At 36.8% G+C, this 21848-nt stretch overlaps 1 pseudogene; it reads left to right on the plus strand.

Annotated features, from left to right (window-relative positions):
• The first annotated feature begins 4751 nt into the window (after positions 1 to 4751).
• Positions 4752 to 6105, plus strand: LOC145158013 (wall-associated receptor kinase-like 1; annotated as a pseudogene).
• Positions 6106 to 21848: the final 15743 nt, after the last annotated feature.

Genomic DNA, 21848 nt, shown 5'->3' on the forward strand with positions numbered 1-21848 from the left:
CCGTTTATCCTTGCATACATGGTTCGTTGCTCCAGAGTCGATCCACCAAGCAACATCATCATCCTGCACATAGAATGATTCAGGGATAAATGAAACATAATAAACATAATTCTGATTAGAATTATCAAAGTTAGTCAAAAACTGACCTCCTTTAACTTGGGTCGAAGACCCGTTCACTTTCCCATTGGCTCCACTGTTTCCAGCACCATTGTTGCTCAAATTCACACGACAATCACGCTTGCAATGTACAACCTGATTGCACCTCCAACAAACCAGATCCTTTCTCTTTTTGTTGGAGTTGCTTGGGACATGTTCCTGCTTACGTTTGCCATGTCCTTTGTGGTTCTGGTTCCTTGGTTTGTTTTCAACCATATGAACCGAGGGCTGTCCAGGTTCAACTTTTCCTTTGGGTTTTTCAGATTTGTCACTTTCCTTCGCACGAAGAGATTATTCAATACGAATGTGACTAGCAAGTTGAACCAATGACAGTTCCTCCTTTTGATATTTCAAGTTATGTTTAAAGTCTATCCAGGACGGAGGCAGTTTGTCAATGATAGTGGACACAGCTATGGATTCATCCATATTCATTTTGTGCAGTTTAAACTGTCCGTATATGCCAAGGAGTTCATTGTACTGTTAAGTGACAGACCTTGAATCTTCCATCTTATAATTATTAAAGTCACTAACCAGAAACTTCTTGCTAGAAGCATCCTCAGTAATGTATTTCAGTTCAAGGGTATCCCACAACTTCTTGGCACACAAGGCTTCACTAAGGATATCAAACAAAGCATCAGGCATACCGTTCAGAATGTGACCTTTGCAGATGTAGTCATCATTGTCCCACTTATGTCTCTTTCTTGTCTCTTCAGCCATCTCAACAACACCTTCCTCAGGCTCTCATGGTCTTGGAGTAGTCAGCACGTATGCTGCTTTCAGAGTGGTCAGCATGAAGTGCATCTTTTTCTTCCAGCGCCTGAAATCGACGCCTTCAAACTTCTCCAACTTGGCAAACTTAGTGGTCATCTCGCGGATTGAATCACCCATCTCCAGAAACAGTAAATATCAGTTCGATTGTTGGGAATCTGTAGGGTTTGTGGTGGAGATCTGGATACCAACTTGGATCGTGATATCACTTTCCGAACTGATATTTCTACCCTATGCCTGGGTTACAAGAAATTCATCCTAGGATAATCCAAGTGGACACTTACGTTTCTAGGCACCGAAAACGTAAGCCAATATGCTAAAGGGTTATGTGAATGTGTGATGAAAAACGAGAGCTTAAGAACGTAACCCTCTTCTGGAAAGGAAGAGTTGTTTATATATGAAACACGATTAGGGTTTCATTAGGGTTAGGCCGTCATTAGTTGCTTTGGAAGCAAGTAATATTAATCCGGATTAGGGTTACCAAAACTAACGAGTTTCGTTAGTTTTACCATAATCACCCTCAAGAAATCGAGTTTTCCATTATGTTCCCACATGCAAAATTCGTTGAGGTTTTGGGGCGCTGCCCCTTGGACCCCAGCCAGGGGCTCTGCCCCTTGGACTCCGCTAGGGGCGCTGCCCCTACACCCCGCCAAAGGGGCGCCGCCCCTTTTGAAACCCCGGACCCGGGGACGCTGCCCCCGGACCCCCGACTAGTCGTCGAACCGACTTCTGACTCGATCTTATACATGCGTGCACTCCGTACAACCCCATACATTTATTAGAGTACAAAATCATGAAGCCCCTTACCTCACATGTTAGTTCCAGTTACTTAAAATGACATGGTGACACTAAAATCACCAACAATTATCTCTCCAAACATCGGAGGTACTTATGTAATTTCTATACATTCTTTTCTTTATTCCTTGGAAATATTAAAACATTCCTTGGAAATATCAGTACCCATGGATAAATGCAGAGTGTAGGATCACAACCAATCACTCAAACGAGGAAGAAATTGATCTCCTAAAAATCCTTGTTAAATTGATTGAGTAAGTATATATTTGTTTCTGTAAACTATTTTTCTTTACCATCATCATTATTAAAAACTCTTTTGACAAATTTTTATTGGATCTTTCATTCTTTTTGTTGTGGATTTCTTATAGTTTGTTTTGTTTGTAATACTCCGGAAAGGTTGAGAAGCTCTGGTTAGATCTATCAGTTGAGCGCACTGATGTCAGAATCTTGATGCTTGCTTGATATGTTTCTCTTTTATATTTTTTTTAATGAAATTGAATCTTTTAACTTTTAAGGTAATTCAGTTATTGATAGTTAAAGATATTCCAGGAAAATGAATGCTAAGAGGCAGGGATACTTTACATAGGTATGCCACAAGTGTAAATCTGTCAAGGGTAGTTTGGTCTTTTGACAGCAGAGTCATCTAGATGCTGGTATAAATAGCAGGTCAAGGCAAACCTATTTCAGAATTTACCCTATAAAAATGCCTTCTCTATTGGAAATATTTTAGTATTTATTCTTTCGTTTTGCAACTTATAGTTTAAAAATGAAAACATTAATTTATCGAATTATACATGGCCTCTTATACCTGATAGAGTTTGTTTACCAGAAAATATAGACATATGTTGACAGATAAACATAGATACAATGGTTCGGTTATACAAACATCACCAAACTTTTAATAACTGTATCAAAGTGGATTTCAATTGTTGGCTATATTTTGCTAAATTTTCTCATCTAATTTCATTTACATGGTAAACATGATTGTGATTTGCAGCCTAAATACGTTGAAATTTTGATGCAACCATTGATTGCAAAATGGCAGCAACTTTCAAACTCAGACAAAGATCTTTTCCCACTTTTGGAGTGCTTTACATCCATAACACAAGTATTATTTCTGTTTCTTATCAGTTTTATTGTAAAAAACTAAAAAACTAAGAGGCCTTTGGATAAAGCCCGCCCGGTCCAAAAAAAAGCCCAGTCTCCAAAACTTTAGCACCGAAATCTTGTTAAGTTCCTCGGATGTAGCATATAGGGAGATTAAAAGTTGTTATGAGTACATGCCAAACAGAAGCTTAGACTTGTGTTTATTTGGTCAGACTCACATAATTGTCATTAATTTAACGTTTACGAACTAAGCATTCACCGAAACTGAATATGACTAAATCTTCGTGTTGGGCAGATAAGACACAAAGTTCTCAACTTGATTGGACATACAACACGTTTTAACACTATCAAAGGAATTGCTCGAGGACTTCTTTATCTGCATCAAGATTCACGATTAAGAATCATCCATAGAGATCTTAAAGCTAGCAATGTTTTACTTGATTTGGACATAAACCCTAAGATATCATATTTTGGCGTGGCTAGAAGATTTGGAGGAAACATGACTCAAGCAAACACACAAAGAGTTGTTGGCACATAGTAAGCTAGATAATGCAAGTGTATATAAATTCTCCTTCTCTTGAGTTCATTTTTTTTATTACATTTACTTAATATTGGAATAATTATTTGTATTTGACATATTAGTGAAATGAATTATCTTTGTTATTTATGGTATTTTATTTTGTATTATTGGAATAATTATTTGTATTTGACATATTAGTGAAATAAACTTCGTAAATGGTTGCTGAAGTTTATGACACGCAAATGCGTGTCATCTTCATTTATGACAGAAGCTTTAATGATACGCAATGCGTGTCCTAAACGCGCGTCGCAAGGTTACTATACGCAAATGCGTGTCGTCTTCCTTTATGATAGGACCTTCTTTGATACGCATTGCGTGTCGTAACTGCGCATCGTAAATGCGTCATAAATGCGCGTCGTAAATAGACGACACACAAAAGCGTGTCGTCTCTCGTTATGTCAGGGCCTTCCTTGACACGCATTTGCGCGTCGTATGAGCGTTTTACGACACACATTGCGTTTCGTAAAAGGCTGTTTTTCTAGTAGTGTCCCGCCATTAAAATACTTGATCCAGTTTTTAGGTTTTAAAAACATTGTAAAATATATAAGAGGAGATTTTGACGCAAGAGTTGCCGTTTTCTGCACATGGAGCCCCACACGAAGAACAACAATAATCACTCTTTTTTCCAACTGGATTTCAATCCGTACTACTAAATCAATGGAATAATCTTGAGCAATTTTTGTGTAGAAAATGACAAAAAATTAAGATGAATTTGTATACCTCGTTTGAGAAATTGAATGGTACTCGTTTGAGAAATTGAATGGTCATTTTATTTTTATTATAATTAAAATGATTGTAAAATATAAATAATGATTATAAAATATATAAACATATATTTAAAAAATAGAATAGGACAAATATGATATTTTAAAATTTTCTGAAGGGTAAATATCATATTTAAAAATTAGGTTTGGCAAATATAATATTTTAATGTTTATTAAGGTTAAGGATATACTTTTAATTATCTTTAAACTTATGAAAATATACCTAAAAATTCCAAATTGTAACTCACAAACGAGCCATTTGGTACATAGCCTCTATTTGTGTGTGGTGAAGTTAGTCCATCCAAAATGTTGTGATGGTTTGGAACAAAAACAATGTTGGAATTATCAATTACCATTATCACATTCTAATTTTGAGGAAACAATTTAATTGGAAAACCGGAAAAAACCTCGTTTAAGTTTTATGATATTTACAAACAGAATAATTGTTTCAATGTTAAAAGACAATACCCCAGGTTACATACTTACATTTTCATAATAAAAATTATATTACACTGTACAGACATCATAAACTATTTAGCTGAAAGGTGACACCCACATGCTTACGTCCACGCTTGACCAAAATGTTAGCTTTTTCCATTGCACGTAAAAGTAAAGTTAACAACCAATCCCTCATTATGATTAGTTGTAGAAGTGTAGTCCTTAAAGAAGGTGAGAGATATCTATTTAGGAAACTTAATACTTCATTTATGTAACCTTAAATATTATAAGGTTCCTATTTTATTTTTTTGGTATTATATTTGTTGTTCAATTTCAGGTGTTAGCATAAGCATGGGGTCACTTTTCCTAATTGGAATCGGCTATGCATTATACAAACTAATAAAGAAAACTAACGTCAAGAGAAGGAAACAAAGGTGGTTTCGCAATGGTTGTCTACTTCTTAAACAACAAGAAGCAGGTTATATTAGTTTAATTGGCAAAACCATACTATTCACATCCAATGAACCGGAGAAGGCCACTGACCACTTTAATGAAAATAGGATTCTTGGACGAGGAGGTCAAGGTACAGTGTATAAAGGCATGTTAACGGATGGAAGGATCGTACCAATCAAGAAATCAAAGATGGTGGATGAAAGCCAACTAGAACAATTCATCAAGGAGGCAGTTATTCTTTCACAAGTCAATCATAGGAACGTGGTCAAATTACTGGGATGTTGCCTAGAGACCGAGGTGCCACTACTTGTCTCTGAGTTTATCTCAAATGGTACCTTGTATGACTTTATTCACGATGAAACCGGTGCGTTCTCAATCTCTTTAAACATGAAATACAAATCGCGACAGAGGTTGCAGGAGCAGTTTTGTACTTACATTCAACAACCTCCATTCCTATATACCATAGGGACATCAAGACTACTAACATACTTTTGGATGAAAAGTATCGAGCCAAAGTTTTAGATTTTGGAACTTCAAGATTTGTATCAGTAGATCAAACTCACTTGACTACGTTAGTCAAGGGGACATTTGGTTATTTGGATCCAGAGTACTTCCAATCAAGTCAGTTCACCGAAAAAAGTGATGTTTATAGTTTTGGAGTTGTTTTCCTAGAACTCTTGACAAGAGAAAAGCCAATCTCCTTAACTAGATTTGGTGGAAATAGAAGTTTAGCTACACACTTTTTGTTAGCCATGGAAGAAGGTCATGTTATGTCTATTTTTGATGCAATGGTTGTTAAAGAGGGTTCTAGGACTGAGTTATTAGCTCTAGCAAACTTGGCAATGCGAAGTTTGAATTTCAATGGGGAAAAATAGGCCAACAATGAAAGAAGTCACAACTGAGATAGAAGGCATCAGACTGTCACATGTGCCCGCTATGGTTGAAACTAATACTGGACATGTGAAGCTTTGTGAGGAGGTATAACTATCATATGCCGAATCAACATCAACATCGATGACATTTGATTACAACCCTAGTCAATGAATGTTGGTAAATGTTAAGTTTCTATAATTAAGTCTTAGTTTCTACTATTATAACTATGTGTTGATATGTAACTTATATCTAAGAGTCAAAGAGTTTGGCATATAGAATATATCTCTTTCTTCTTCAACATGTATCTAGCTTAAGATTGTGGCATTTAAAAATCCATTGTATGAACTTTTATCGGTTGTACTCTTAATAACTAAAATATTTGTTTTGTGTTGAGTATTTGGGTTTTATCATCAACCTCTAGAATGCAGTTCTTAATAAATATACTAGACTTATTTGTATATACAATTTAGAATCTTATTAAAATTGTTTAAATTCTCAAAATAGACTCTTGAGAAAGTCAATTGCTTCAAATGCCTTCTTCATATTATATTTCACATTTAATACATTGGTGGATTTTGTTATCATTTATGTGCATAATTGATTAGATACAAACTTCTTGAGAAAGTCAATTGCTTCAAATGTATTCTTCATATTGTAATTCAAATTCAATAAATTGGTGGCTTTTGTCAACATTTCCGTGCATAATTGATTATCCGGGTTAATCCTTAATGCCTGCTCAAACATACTAAGTTACTTGCACATAAAAAATTAGATGATGCAATCGTATTAGTAGTTTTCAAAAAATTGAAATTCTAAACTAAGTATTGTACTTACTAGATTACATCACAAATAGAAAATGTAAGCTAGATCCTACAAGGGCCATTTCTATAATATGTGAATGCTTCATTGCACGACCTCCTTCCAAAAAAAAAAAAACAAACAAACAAATCCAATGGCAGAAACCACTAGCTAGTGTCATAGTATGAGACACGACTCCATGATTTTCTTATGTTCTCATCCGGGAAGCACCCTGGTATCAGTGTGTGGCTGTTTGTGGGTTATGCATGTAGATCCTTGGGATTATTGATCATCATGCTAGCTAGTGCTATGGTCTGAGACACGTCTCCCTAATTTTCTTATGTTCTCAATTGGGGGTGGGGGGAGGGAGCAGGTATCAGTGTGCGACTGTATGTTGGTCATGGATGTGGTTCCTTTCGGGTATCGACCATCATGCTAGCTAGTGTCATGGTCCGAGACACGTATCACTAATTTTATTATGTTCATAGGTGGGGGCGTCCCTAGTATCGGTGTGCGGCTGTTTGTAGGTCATGGATGTGGATCCTTGGGGGTATCGCCCATCTCGCTAGCTAGCTAGTGTCTTGGTCCGAGACACATCGCCCAGATTTTCTTATGTTCTTATCCGGGGGGCACCCTTCTATCAATGTGCGACTGTTTGTAGGTCATGAACGTTGTAACGTCCCATTTTCACAACCAAAAATTTTCATTTTTATTAAGGTAAAGCTCCACAATATAAAATCTTTATTAAGAAATCATGTATTCCAAAATACATTTATTGAAATCAGAGTAATATAATAACGCTGAATCTTCATTGCTACTGATTAATGTGTACAGTTACGCCTTCGCCTTCCCACGATGACCGATAATACCTGAAAAAATAGTTGGGTAAGCACGAAGCTTAGTAAGTTCCCCCAAAATACCCCACACTCAACTATATACAGTACATGCATAGATACATTCCTACAATGAACCTGGACCGCCTCACGAGGCCTATAGGGTGCGTGGACTGCTCTACTGAGCCTACAATCTATTTGCCCGCCTCGCAAGTCCTTCAGTAGTTTGGAGCGCTCCTGAGCCTACAACATAAGGATGGATCGCTCCCTTGGGCCTCCAATATTAACTAGACCTCCCGGGTATGGTGGCCTGCCGCCTTAACCAAACCGCTCTTCCCAAGCCTCCGTGACTATGGCTTACAGCCAGCTCGGACCTGGTCTCTTGGCCTACAACACACAGCAGGACCGCCTCAACCACATCTGCCACCATATGTTGACATATAAACAGAAAAGAGATCAAGTAGGCACATAAATATAGGCAACTATCAATCATACGGTTCGCTACCACTTACTAGACCCTTCACAACACATTGCTCTGCTACCGAAAACTCTCCATGGAATGTGCGACCATAAGGAACCAAAGGTTAGATAGCCACCCGAATAGATGATCCCATTCTAGAACCACAACCAAACAAGGAACATGTAAGAACGCCTAGATTACGAGTTCTCAGGTAATCCTACGTGGCTATATACAGTTTCTGGGGCACTCCACTAGACGATACCAGCCTACTGGTACTCTAACCAGTATACCACTATTGCTGCATCCTAATACAAGGATATATATATATATATATAGATATTTATATATATATATATATATATATATATATATATATATATATATATATATATATATATATATATATATATATATATATATATATATATAACAGCCCACTACAACACAACATCATCCTATAGAAAAGGATACATAACCAAAACTAGTGGGCCAACATTGGTGCCTTCGACCCACGGTACAGTCAGGAAAACTCACCTGAAATGAAAAACCCAGAATACTGCGACACGCTTCCCTTTCTGCACTGCTTGCTCCCACGAGCCCTCTAACACCAAAATATAGAAGAATCTTAATTAACAATACAAATCCTTCATGTTTGACCCAAAGTTAAACTTTTGAAAAAGTCAACGGTCAACGGCCCATCACGATGTGACACGGTGACGCCGTGAGCCACCAAACGATAAAATAGTTGCATCCCTCATTCCTCACGACATGACAGGCATAACCTCACGTCATGGGAACTGTCTGAATGACATTTTGATGAATAAAACCCCTTAATCCATGAAGCCACTAATCGACCTCCTCCAGAAGGTTTCCTAACATACCAAGAAATATAAAAGTGGATGCTTGAAGGTCTTGCATGTCCAATGCAAGACTTGGGCTCAAATTAAAGCATTTATGAAGAAAAAGATGGTCCAAACTTAAGCATGAGCTCAAACATCACCCAAACTTCAGATCCACCATATATAATAACCAAGGTACTTTAAGGACCCATAAAGTTGCCAACTTTATGGAGTCCCAATACTCTAACTCATCTAAGCATTGGCAATCATCCATAAAATCCAAGATATACCAACAAAGAATCATAAAGCTTGAACCTTGGTTACTCACAATGGTCTAGAGATGTTGATAGAGCATGAAAATGAAGCTTCCAAGATGAAACCATGCTCCAATGGTGATCTCTACTTCTTCAAGCCACCAAAACACCACAAAAAGCTCAAGAATCACAAAGATAGGCTAGGGTTAGGGCTTTTCTATGGTTGAGGATGAAGGAGGATGTTAATGATCCCTAAAATGAAGTTTATGGGGTTTAAATACAAAGGAAAACCTAAAATATCATGGGCTTGGACTGCAGCCCATCTCACGTCGTGAGCACTAGGGTCTCATGTCGTGAGCCCAATCAAATCCGCGTTTTGACTTAATCACTTTTCACGTCGTGGCCTCTCTATGGTCACGCTGTGACACTTGGTTTTACCTAAAAACCATGCCTTTGACTGCTTTATTCCTTAAACTGATCCTTTCTGCAAACTAGGTGTTATAATTCTCCCCTACTTAAATTAGATTTCTTCCTCGAAATCGGTTCTCGCTTCCACTCTCGGAGTAACCTTTGTGGGTACTTCAAAATCGACCCTTTCCAACCGGTCTGAGATCCCTTGAATGATAGAACCTACAACCATCAACAACCAAGGTTCCAAAACCAGGACCATGAGCCAATTCGAGCAGAGATTCTAGCTGTCTGAATGACAACTACTACGACGTCCCCTGATAAATGGTCCACCTCTCGACACCTCTTTAGGTTTAACGAGAAACAAGCAACCTGACCGAATGCACTACTCTACAGAACCTATTTACCCCGCAAGAAGAATCCACTTCTTATTCGAGGAACTATGGAACCTGAAATCATGCACCACCTTCAGGTAGACCGAACCATCCCAATTTTCACCCACGCTAACCAAAACTACTGTATTGTCCCATCTTTGCAACCAAAAAATTTCATTTTATTAAAGTAGAGCTTCCCATTTATAAATCCATTTTAAAGAAAACCATTTAATCCAAATACATTTACTGAAACCAGAGTAATAATAAAGTGTTTAATCTTCAATTGTACTGATGAATGTGTACAGTTATGCCTTCGCCTTCCCATGACGACCGATTATACCTGAAACAATAAACATCTGAGTAAGCACAAAGCTTAGTGAGTTTCCCCCAAAATAGCCCATACGATAAACATTGAGAATGCATCAGGTCCACTCAGCCTTCGGGCTGGAATACCCAGGGTTTGTTGGCCTACTGCCTCAACCCAACTGCTCTTCCCGAGTCTCCGTTCCTACGAATTACAGCCGGCCCGCACCGGGTATCTTGGCCTATAGCACAAAGTAGGTTCACCTTAACTCACTACTACCATATGTCGACATATAATCATGATCAAGTAGGCACATAATACATGCAAACAACAATCATACAACTCGCTACCACCTACTAGTCCTCTCACATCACACAATCCCGCTACCATCTAACTTCGATGAAATGCATAACAATAAGTAACCAGAGGTGAGATAGCCACCCGAATAGATGATCCTACTCTAGAGCCACAACCAAAACAGGGAACAAGCAAAAAATCCTAGATCAAGAGTTCTTAGGCTATCCTACATGACCACATATAGTACCTAGGGCACTCCACTAGATGATAACTAGCAAGTACAGGTAAACATACAGATCTACAGATCACTACCGCATAGAAACATCGTATATACCAGGATACAGATCTAACAGATCACTACAGCATAGCAACATCCTATATACCAGGATACAGATCTAACAAATCACTACAACATAGCAACATACTAAATACCAACAATCAATGGAATGCATAACCATATATATTTAGCAGTGAGATAGACACCCAGACAAGTGATCCTACTCTAGAGCCATAACCAAACAAGGAACATGTAAGAAAGCCTAGATCAAGAGTCCTCATTCTATCCTACATGACTATATACAGTGCCTATGAAATCTATCTACTAAAGATAACCAAAACTAGTGGGATGGCATTGGTGTGTTCGACCCACGGTACAATGAGGCGAAACTCATCTAAATCGAAGAACCTTGAAACACTGTGATATCCTCCCTTACTCATTGCTTGCTCCCGCAAATCCACTAACACCAGAACCAGATAAAATCTTAATCAATAGCCCAAAAACCTCAAGCTTGGCCCAAGGTCATACTTCGTCAAAAAGTCAGCGGTGAATGGAAGTCATCAAAAGTCAAAGTCCATGGCAGCTGCGTATGCCCACCATACTCCTCATACGCCCAACGTACACGACCTGATCTTATTTCTCCATTAATTACTTTATCACTTAAGACCTTTTATGTAGAGATCAGATTTAGACTCAACATCGAATTCATTAAGTCCAAGTCCCCAACCTTCATATCTGAATCAATATGATGTTTAGATGGATAAAGTTTCCAACTTCATCCATAACAAGGCCACAAACTTTCAGGATGTAAACTTTATGAACATAAAGTGACCAAAAGCTCATAATACCCAAAGCTAGTGTCACACCCCGCTAAAGCGGAAACACGGGGCGTGGCAATACAAAGGGTCTCATAGCAAAAGTTTAAAGACAACACCAACCATAGTATTAAAAATCATTACAAATTTACAATGAGTTTGAACAAGTTTTTAAAAGAAATTACAATGTATTTAAAAGTCAACACATGCAAATGCTCCTACAAGTGTTGTGTCTCTACGTGCCTCTTACAAGATGATTCCTGAAAAAACATGTAAAACGAGCATCAACTATAAAAATAGTTGGTGAGTACTCACAAATTAAAAATAATAATGGTTTTAAGAATTGAAATAAAAGTTTTGATAGAAGTTTCCATAAATAAAAGTATATTGCTAAAATGAGTTTTCAAGATTTGAAATAATATTCGTTGTTACAAGGAGAAAACAATTTCATTGCTAAAACAAGTATATAAGTTTTCAGTAATAAAAGTTCGTTGCTATAATGAGAAATAAAGTTCGTTGCTATAATAAGAATAAAAGTTTCGTTGCTAAAATAAGTATACAAGTTTCATTGCTAAAATAAGTATATAAGTGTCGTTGCTAACATGAGAATACAAGTTTCATGTGTGCATAAAGATTCGTATGTGCATCAAGTTTCCATTCATGAGTTCACAACCTAAGCCTAATGACTGAATCGTGCCCTATTGACTACTATGTGTATCGCAAACATAGTGTATAAATTGGCAAAATGCACTCAAGCGAATCGTGCAAGTGAGGAGTTGTCTACCTCCTGATAGCGGTATCCATAATAACCATAGGCTCAAAAGAGTTAATGAGTTGTGTCTAGAGATTCCAGGACTTAACCGCGATACAATCCTCATGAATTAAAGTAACATACACATACATACGAAATATAGCAACCAAGTTTCATACGAGTCAAAATAAATACAACGAACATAAAAAGTTTAGGACATGCTTTTCCACCCCAAAACATTAAAAAAACGAAAATAGGGGAGTGGTGAATACTCACAATGCATTGAGATGATGCAAATGGTGCCTTGAACTACGTTCCACGTGTACCACTACCGATTCCTACAATAATGGTATTCGCTAGTGACTCTCTAATCGAAATCTAACACTAGTATACTTACTACTACAATATAATTATGCCAATATTGTGTCAAAATTTAATATTGATAAGTTACAAACATTTTTCTGTGAAAATTAAATTTCAATGGATCAGTTGTTATATAACAATTTAAGTGGAAAATTCTCATTATTGAAATGTTAATTTTTAACATTTTAAGAGGTGTTCTAATGATTAAATATTCAAAAACTAAATCAATTTAGTTCTAAATTTCCCAAACTTTGTATTTCAGTTTTAATTGAAGTCAAAGACCTTAAGATAAATATTCTTGAATTTTTGATTTGTCTAACTATTTTTCACCATTTAATTCCTTGAATAATCATAAAATCATGGAAAAATAGTAAATTATCATGAAAAATTCTTGTAATTTTTGTGTAACTGTTTTATAGTGTATATAATCTGGGAAAAATATTAATATGTGTTTTCAAAATGTTTAACACAATTTTTCTGATTTTTGTGTATTTATTCTATAAAAATAGAAATAAATAGATAACAGTTTCAAAAATTCACAAAACGTTTTTTACAAGTGTTATTACACATACTTAAGCTGAGAAAAATATAAAAATGAATTTATAAACTGTTTAACCCAATGTTATGATTTTTTTACATTTAAGTGTATTAAATCTTGGGAAAATAGAAGAAAAATAGTATACTTAAGATAAAAATCATCAAAAATTTTATGTATCATCCTAACATATTATAAGAGTTTCTGGTAAATTGTCATTAATTTTGGATGAGTAAAACTATTTTTCCTGTTTTTAATCCATTATAAACACAAAAATCATGGAAAAATAGATATACATATTGAAAAATTCCCAAAATATTTTTCTGAGTCTTAAATACAGGGTATAAGCTGCGAAAAATAAGAAATAATATTTTCACATTCCCTAAAGTGGTTTTATGATTTATTAGAGCTAAATGAAAAGAAAATTAAAAAACCATACTAAACAGTAACAAAAATCGATGAAACTTCATGAGAGATGTTTATTAACTTAAAGGGTCATGCACAAATATTTCCAGAATTTATTTACAAGTGTAAGTATTTTATATGCTTTAACACTCTATTTTCTTATTATTTTCATGTAAAAATAAAGAAAATATATATTGAGCTGAAAATTTCCAGAATGCAACTTCAAACAATTTAATAACAATGAAAAATTGTTTTCTTATTTTTGATGTCGAAAAACATGCCTAAAGGCTCAAACAATTATAGAGAAAACTTGATTCTTGTGATTTTGGTAAAGATTATTGATGTTACTTTGAGAATTTTTGCAACATGTTCCAAAGGCTTTTGAATGAAGATATTTTTATACCTCTTAATACATGATGTTAAGTGCTCAAATAAAATTTTCCTTGATTTTTAGTGATGAATAAGACCTTTGAACATGCAATACAAAACTAGTATTCACAAAAAGGTGCTCATTGAGCAACAGTTTTGTAAAAATTGCTAAAAATCGAAATATTTGAATTTTCCAATGAGGTCAGATGGGTTTCAAATCTAACTCAAAATATTATATTTCAGAAAAAGAATCTCGAATTTTGGTTAAGAAATGAGTGAGATATGGCAGTTTAAAGTCAGGTAAAGAAATCTGGCAGATTGCATGCATGATGATTGGTTAGAAAAGTGAGTTTTCATCATTTCCTTGAGTAAATCTTTTGAAATATTTTAAATATATCATGATAAACTCATATTTTAGTCATGTTTCTAGAGATCAAAAGATTAAAACTTATCAAAATGTATACATGCATTTATGAACAAAATTTTGTTTCTCAAAAACTCTTAACTTAAGTTTGATGTTTTAATCCTTAAAATCGATTTTTGCACTAAGATCATGAACATGCAACGTTGTTTATCATACATGCATGGTGTTAAAACACAACCATGATGTTCTAAAAACCATTTTAACAAAAAGAAAACAAGTTTGGAGAAGAGGAAGAAGGAGAAAGGGTAAGAAAAATAGCAAAACTTGAAGGAAAAGTGAAGTAGAAATCGATTTTACCTTCAAGAACACCACAAGATGATGAATATTTCGAGTTTGAGGAGTGTTCTTGGGTTTGTTTTCTGGAAAATTTCGTGGTTCTTAGAGGGAGGAAGAGAGAATGGAGTGGTGTTTGGAGAAAAAAAAATTAGAGAGAAGGTAGAGAGAGTTTTCTAGAGAGAGAAAGAAGAGAGATGTGTGTGTGTTGGAGAATGAGAGTGTGAGAGAGAGATATGGGAAGAGAGGGGTCCGAAATTTTGAGTATAATACCCCTTTCTCATTCATTTTGTTTTATAAAATTTAAGTTATTTTATAAAATATCTAAATTTTATATAAAATGTGCACTAAAATCAGGTTTTTATTCATGAAACCTTGATTTTTGACTTATAAATTAAGGATGAATGTTAATGACTTAAATTTTTATTTTCCTTGATTATATTTCCCTGAATTATATTGTTTTAAGATAATATTATAACTTTCATAACTATTTTTATAGAATTCTTGATGTCAAATTTTATAAAATTTAGGTTTTAGGGCTTTTAGGGTTTTGAGATTTAATAAATCTTTAGATATCAAAATCAATAGAATCTTTGAGACTTCAATTTATATTATGGTATTATAACTCTTTTATAGTTATAAATAATATTTGTAACTTATTTTATTGGTTTATTGGCATTCTATATAGTGGTTTCGAGATTCAAGTGAAATTGAGGAATCAAGTATACTAGTCCTAGTTTTCAACTCTGACTTAAGTTTCTATGAGGCTCCAACCTAATTTCTACTACTAGGTCAAGTGCATAATGTGTGTATATGATTCATGAAAAGGTGTTCGAGTCAAAGAGTGACTCGAATATGGATAGTCTCTACAGTTAAGTAGTTGTAGAATTCACATAAAAAATGTGAACTCTAAGTACACTATCCTTCGATTCTACTTGTTTCCAAGTTTCTACTAGGTTATAACTTAGCTTCTATTTACTAAGTCTAGTATGTGTTGTGCCTATATGTGAAACTAAGTTTAGTCAAATCTTAGAACCGACTCGAATTTTGACGGTTGTCACAGCTAGCTACATCTAACAATTTCATCATCAAAATTCAAACTCTATACCTCGAGAAGAAAGATCAAGGTGAACGAGTTCTAAATCTACAAGCTCCAATGCAACCAACATGCCTCCAATGATGTCCTTCTTCTCCAAGATGCACCAAGAATACTCCAAAGCAATTAAAAACACCTTCTTTTTGCTCACAAAGCTCAAACTAGGGTTATGGTTTCAAGGGAAGATTTTGAAGGGGTGAAGGCTGAGAATGGAATGGGTTTGGAGAAGTTAAATACCTTAAATAGGGCTTAATCCACGAATATAGGGTTTGGACACTGATCGCGTACGCCCATCGTACTCAATATACGCCCAACGTATTTAGTACGCTCAATATACTCAATTTATGCCCAGCGTACACGACTAAAGCAAAACCTTCCTAACTTCAAACAGTCGTAACTTGTTCGTTTCAACTTCGATTTTGACGATCTTTATATCGGCGGAAAGGTATTGAGGAGCTCTACAATATTATCTAAATATCTTGGACTAAAAACTTTTTGAACATAAACCCATATTTCATGCAAAACCCGACCAAACAGTCGTCTTCGTTTCAACTCCGATTTTGATGATCTTTATATCTAAAGAAATGTATTGAAGAGCTCTACAATATTATCTAAATATCTTGTACTAAAAACTTCTTGACAAAAATCCATATTTAGTGAACGAACCCGACCTATGACTTTTCTTATTCTACCATTAAGCCCAAAACACAATTCAAAGGTTTAGATCTCATAACCATCATTTCCTCCTTCCAGAATGTCTAAACAAAACCTCCTTAGGCCCAAAGCCTTTACACAATCGAATTCCGTCCCACGACCTTGAAATAAGAAATGACAGAAAATAGGATGTTATAATTCTCCCCCACTTAAATTAGATTTCGTCCTCGAAATTAGCTCTCACTTCAACTTCATGATGCAATCCCTCACATTAGCCAGACTAACCGAAAACCCGCAGATCTGATCAACTTTAAGCCTCCTAGGACAAGCGCCGTGATGCTAATCCTGCACATAAGTGCACCATTGCGATGAGAACCAACTGGTCACATACCAAACTAGTCCATGCCCCTACATGGCTCCGAAAACTATGCTTAGTTATCTATTGACAACACTTAGGCTTACCCTTGATCCACTAACCGAAAACGACACTTGGTCCTACCCCCGATCCACTAACCAATAACAACACTTGGGCCTACCCCCAATCCACTAACCAAAAACAACACTCAGGTCTACCCCCGATCCACTAACCAACCACAATACTCAGGCCTACCCTCGATCCACTAACCAACAACAGTACTTGGTCCTACCCCCAATCTACTAACCAACAACAACACTCGGCTTAACAAGACGTAAATGATCCTACCAGGTCCTCGGGTCGTGATTCAGACCTCTAAGCCCCAATCAAACAAGAACAGACAAGGAAGCCTTCATCACATCCCTCAACCTGGGCTCCTAACACCCTAGAGTCTAAGACACAAGAACACCCAACATATGATGCCACAACTAAAACTAATACGACTTGAAGGGAAATCCAATAACCAACGATGATTTTGATGCGAAACTAGAAGATTCAACAGCTGCGTAGAAGTTTGAACTTGGAGAGATCCGATTGAGAACCGAAGCTTGGCACTAGGTCTTTCTGCTACGAGGTTCCACTCTCCTCCACTTGAAATACGCTAGAATCGGAAAACTTCATAATCCTTTGATACCTAAACTAACCTGAACCCCACCGCTTGATCCCAACCACTGATATCCAAATACACAGGAGAATCTGAACCGTCATAACATTCATAAATCCCAATACACATACAATCTGATGACAAAGATAATTAATCAATTCATAACAAGAAATCAATTTCCAATTAGCTAACGAAGATTATTTCAATCAACTGATCATCCAAGATTACACCTGAACTTTAAAACATAAACAAAACACATAGGTGAATACCATCACTACAACAATTGATTAAATAGAAGAACAAATAACTCAAACCTCGGCCATGAAAACTCCTACAGTCCCATGACGACCGTTAGGTAACTGTGAAACTAGGGTTGTAGGATCTAACACCTTATCAAAAACAAGAAAGGGACAACGAGCTCTGATGTGGCCCTCCTGGCCGCAATAGAAACAAACATGCAAACTCTTCCTGCAATCTCTACCAAAATGACCCCTCTTTCCACATCTACGACATACAAAGGATCGATACCTCCCCTCGTATGATTCCAAACTCTGGCTGGAGGACTTGAACTGCTTTTTTGCAGGCTAGGACTGAACCGGAGCCTGACCTTGCTCCCTCGTCTGGGTCTTTATCTCAATCGCTCGCCTCTTTGCGGCATCCTGAAGCTCAGAGAGGGTACCGTATTTCTAGTTAGACACAAACTGGCGAATATCCGTCTTGATCATGCTCACATACTGAGTCATCTGGGCCTGCTCTGAAGCAGCGAGCTCAGGACAGAACAAAGCCCTCTCAGTAACATCTTGGTGATCTCCGTCACCGACTCGGCCATCTGTCTCTGATCCAGGTAGACCTGAGCCAATCGCTCCCGTTCCACAAGAGGAATATATTATGCTCGGAATGTGTCCAGAAACTGCTCCCAATTCATTGCGGCTCAATCAACCTGCAAAAAGCCCTGGGTCACAAACTCCCACTAATCCTTCGCACCCCATCGAAGAAAATTCAGCGCAAACTTCACCTTCTATCCCTCAGGATATGAACATGTGAAAAAACAACCCTCCATATCAGAAATCCATCTCGAAGCGATGACCGGGTCCATGTCACCTCTAACCTTTGGAGGCTTCGTATAACTTAACTCTCGGTACTACATTCCCCCGCTTCCTTGAGATATTGCAATGATGACGGCTATTGTGGCTGCGGCAGCATCTACCTGTCGAACGGCGACATAGCACCAATCAAACTCCTTGATCAACATGGTCTTGACCGACCCAAACAGCTCCAGAATTGCCTCCCTAATCACCTCTACCACCTCAGCAACAATGATCCCACGGATCTCCTCGACACTCAAACGTGCTCTCTTAGTGCTACCAACAACTGATACTGAACCTCGAAAATCCACCATACTAAGAATATACGAAGGAAATATTAGGCATCAAAACATAGTGCTCAACACACCAAGCCAAACTCCTATTAGTTCCTTTGTAACCTCGAGCTTCCTCTTGAATCTCATACGAATCCTGTGATGTTAGTAGTATGGGCCCATACTGACTTCCACACCTATCAGTAGTCGATTCAAAATTCATCCCAAGGCCTTAAGTCACTGCACTAGACCACTCCTAGGTGCGCTAATAGCCACTTCTCCTACGAGATATAACTAACTTCCTAGGCACTCCTCCTTAGATTATCCTTGCTCCCGTACCACCGGTTGCTTTTGTGTATGCTTTTTTTTACACAATAAGAGATCATATAGGTTGTCGAATAATCGAATCGGCCCTAAGTCCACAACCAAACAAGGAACAGGAAGTAAGGTTAATTCGGTCATTCTAAGTCTATTTAATCCCAACCGTATACAACTAATCAACATACATGCATCAAACACAAATCAAGTAATATATATCAGGCAAGCAACTTCCTATATCACAAGGCATCACAGAAATCAGATATTTCTATCTAATTGTTCCTAAAAGGAATCTTAGCTTATCCACCAGCATGTTTTTCTAAAAATTCATATATCAGCAAAATCAAAACTCAACAAACATAACAAGTATGTGTATTTTAGGAACCACTCTCCTGTTCGGGCTTTGGCTGACTGTACACGCCACATCTTCCAGAAAAAGCCAAAGTTAAGTCAAGGCCCACGTTTCTGATCCTAAGCCAACAGTCAAACAAGAACATGACAAGAGACAAAGCCCATGTCCCTAACCCAACCCTTTTATTATAAATTCTTTTTCAAAAAAACATTTTGCAAAAACTCTTGGATCCTAGTTTGAAACTGGATTCACACAAGTGTTCCTCCAATTCGCTCAACCCAGGGCTATGACACCTACTTGTAACGTTCCATTTTCGCAACCAAATTTTTTTGTTTTATATAAGTAGAGTTTCCTATTTATGAATCCATTTTAAAGAAAACCGTTTAATCCAAATACATTTGTTAAAATCAGATTAATATTAAAGCACAAAATCTTCATTGTTGCTGATGAATGTGTATAGTCACGCCTTCGCCTTCCCATGACGACCGATGATACTTGAAACAATAAACAATAGAGTAAGCACAAATATTACTGAGTTTCCACCAAAATACCCCATACGATGAACTCACAAGCATGAATGAGGTCCATTCAGCCTTCAGGATGGAATACCCAAGGTTTGTTGGCCAACCACCTCAACCCAACTGCTCATCCTGAGCCTTCATGCCTACGACTTACAGTTGGCCCGCACCGAGTATCCTCGCCTACAAAACAAAGCAGGAACACCTCAACCCATTACTACCATATGTCGACATGTAATCAGGATCAAGTACGCACATAATATAGGAAAAAAAACAATCATACAACTCAGTATCGCCTACTAGTCCTCTCACAACACATTGTCCCGCTACCAGCTAACCTCCTTGAAATGCGTAACCATAAGTAGCCAGAGGTGAGATAGCCACCCGAACACCGAACAAATGATCCTACTCTAGAGCCACAACCAAACAAGGAACAAGAAAAAAAGATTAGATCAAGAGTTCTCAGGTTATCCTACATGACCACATATAGTACATAGGGCACTCCAATGGATGACTACCAACAAGTACATGTAAACATACAGATCTACAGATCACTACTGCATAGAAATATCGTACATACCAGGATACAGATCTAACAGATCACTACAGCATAACAACATCCTATGTACCAGGATACATATCTAACAGATCAGTATAACATAGCAACATACTAAATACCAACAATCCAAGGAATGAATAACCATATATATTAAGAGGCGAGATAGACACCCGGACAGGTAATCCTACTCTACAGCCACAACCAAACAAGGAATAGGAAAGAAAGCCTAGATTAAGAGTCCTTAGTCTATCCTACATGACTATGTACAGTCCCTATGACATCTCTTTACTAAAGATAACCAAAACTAGTGAGCGGACATTGGCACATTCGACCCATGGAACAATGAGGCCAAAACTCACTTGAATCAAAGAACCTTGAAACACTATGAATGCTCCCTTCTGTACTGCTTGCTCCCGTAACTCCACTAATACCAGAAGCAGATAAAATCTTAATCAATAGCCCAAAATCCTCAAGTTTGACCCAAGGTCAAACTTCGTTAAAAAGTCAATAGTCAACAAAAGTCAACAAAAGTCAAAGTCCAAGGTAGCGGCATATGCCCAACGTACTCCTCGTACGTCCAGCGTACACGACTTGATATTATTTATCCATTAAGTAATTTATCACTTAATACCTTTTGTCTAGAGATCAGATCTAGAGTCAGAACATTGACTTAAGTCATACAGTTTCCACATTTATGACTTTCTTTAGCTAGAAAAGGTCCAAAAAGCCAAAACCCTAACTTATTAATCCATTAAGACATCATAACTCTTGCATGGAATGGATAGAAGGGATAGGATCAAATTTTTATGCTTCTTAATAGCTTCATAATGGATAAAGTTTCCAAATTTATCCATTAGAATGGTCCTAACAAACAAGATCTAGTCTTTAAGTCTGAAAGGGACCAAAAGTGCATCTTTTTCAACTTAATCCATTAAGTCCAAGTCTCCAACCTTCATATCAAAATCAATATGATGTTTAGATGGATAAAGTTTCCAAATTTATCCATAACAATGTAAAAAACTTTCAAGATCTAAAATTTATACATTTTAAGTGACCAAAAGCTCATAACAACCAAAACTAGCTAGATCTAATAATTTCATCATCAAGATTCAAACTTTATACCACTAGAAGAAAGATCAAGGTGAAAAAGGTCTGGATATACAAGCTCCAATGCAACCAACACTTCTCCAATCAACTCCTTCTTCTCTAAGATGCACCAAGAACACTCTAAAGCACTTAAATACACATTCTTTTTGCTAACA

The sequence above is a fragment of the Lactuca virosa genome, chromosome 2 (assembly GCF_052849685.1).
Source record: "Lactuca virosa cultivar CGN04683 chromosome 2, Lactuca_virosa_CGN04683_v6, whole genome shotgun sequence".
In the NCBI taxonomy this organism is placed as follows: domain Eukaryota; kingdom Viridiplantae; phylum Streptophyta; class Magnoliopsida; order Asterales; family Asteraceae; genus Lactuca; species Lactuca virosa.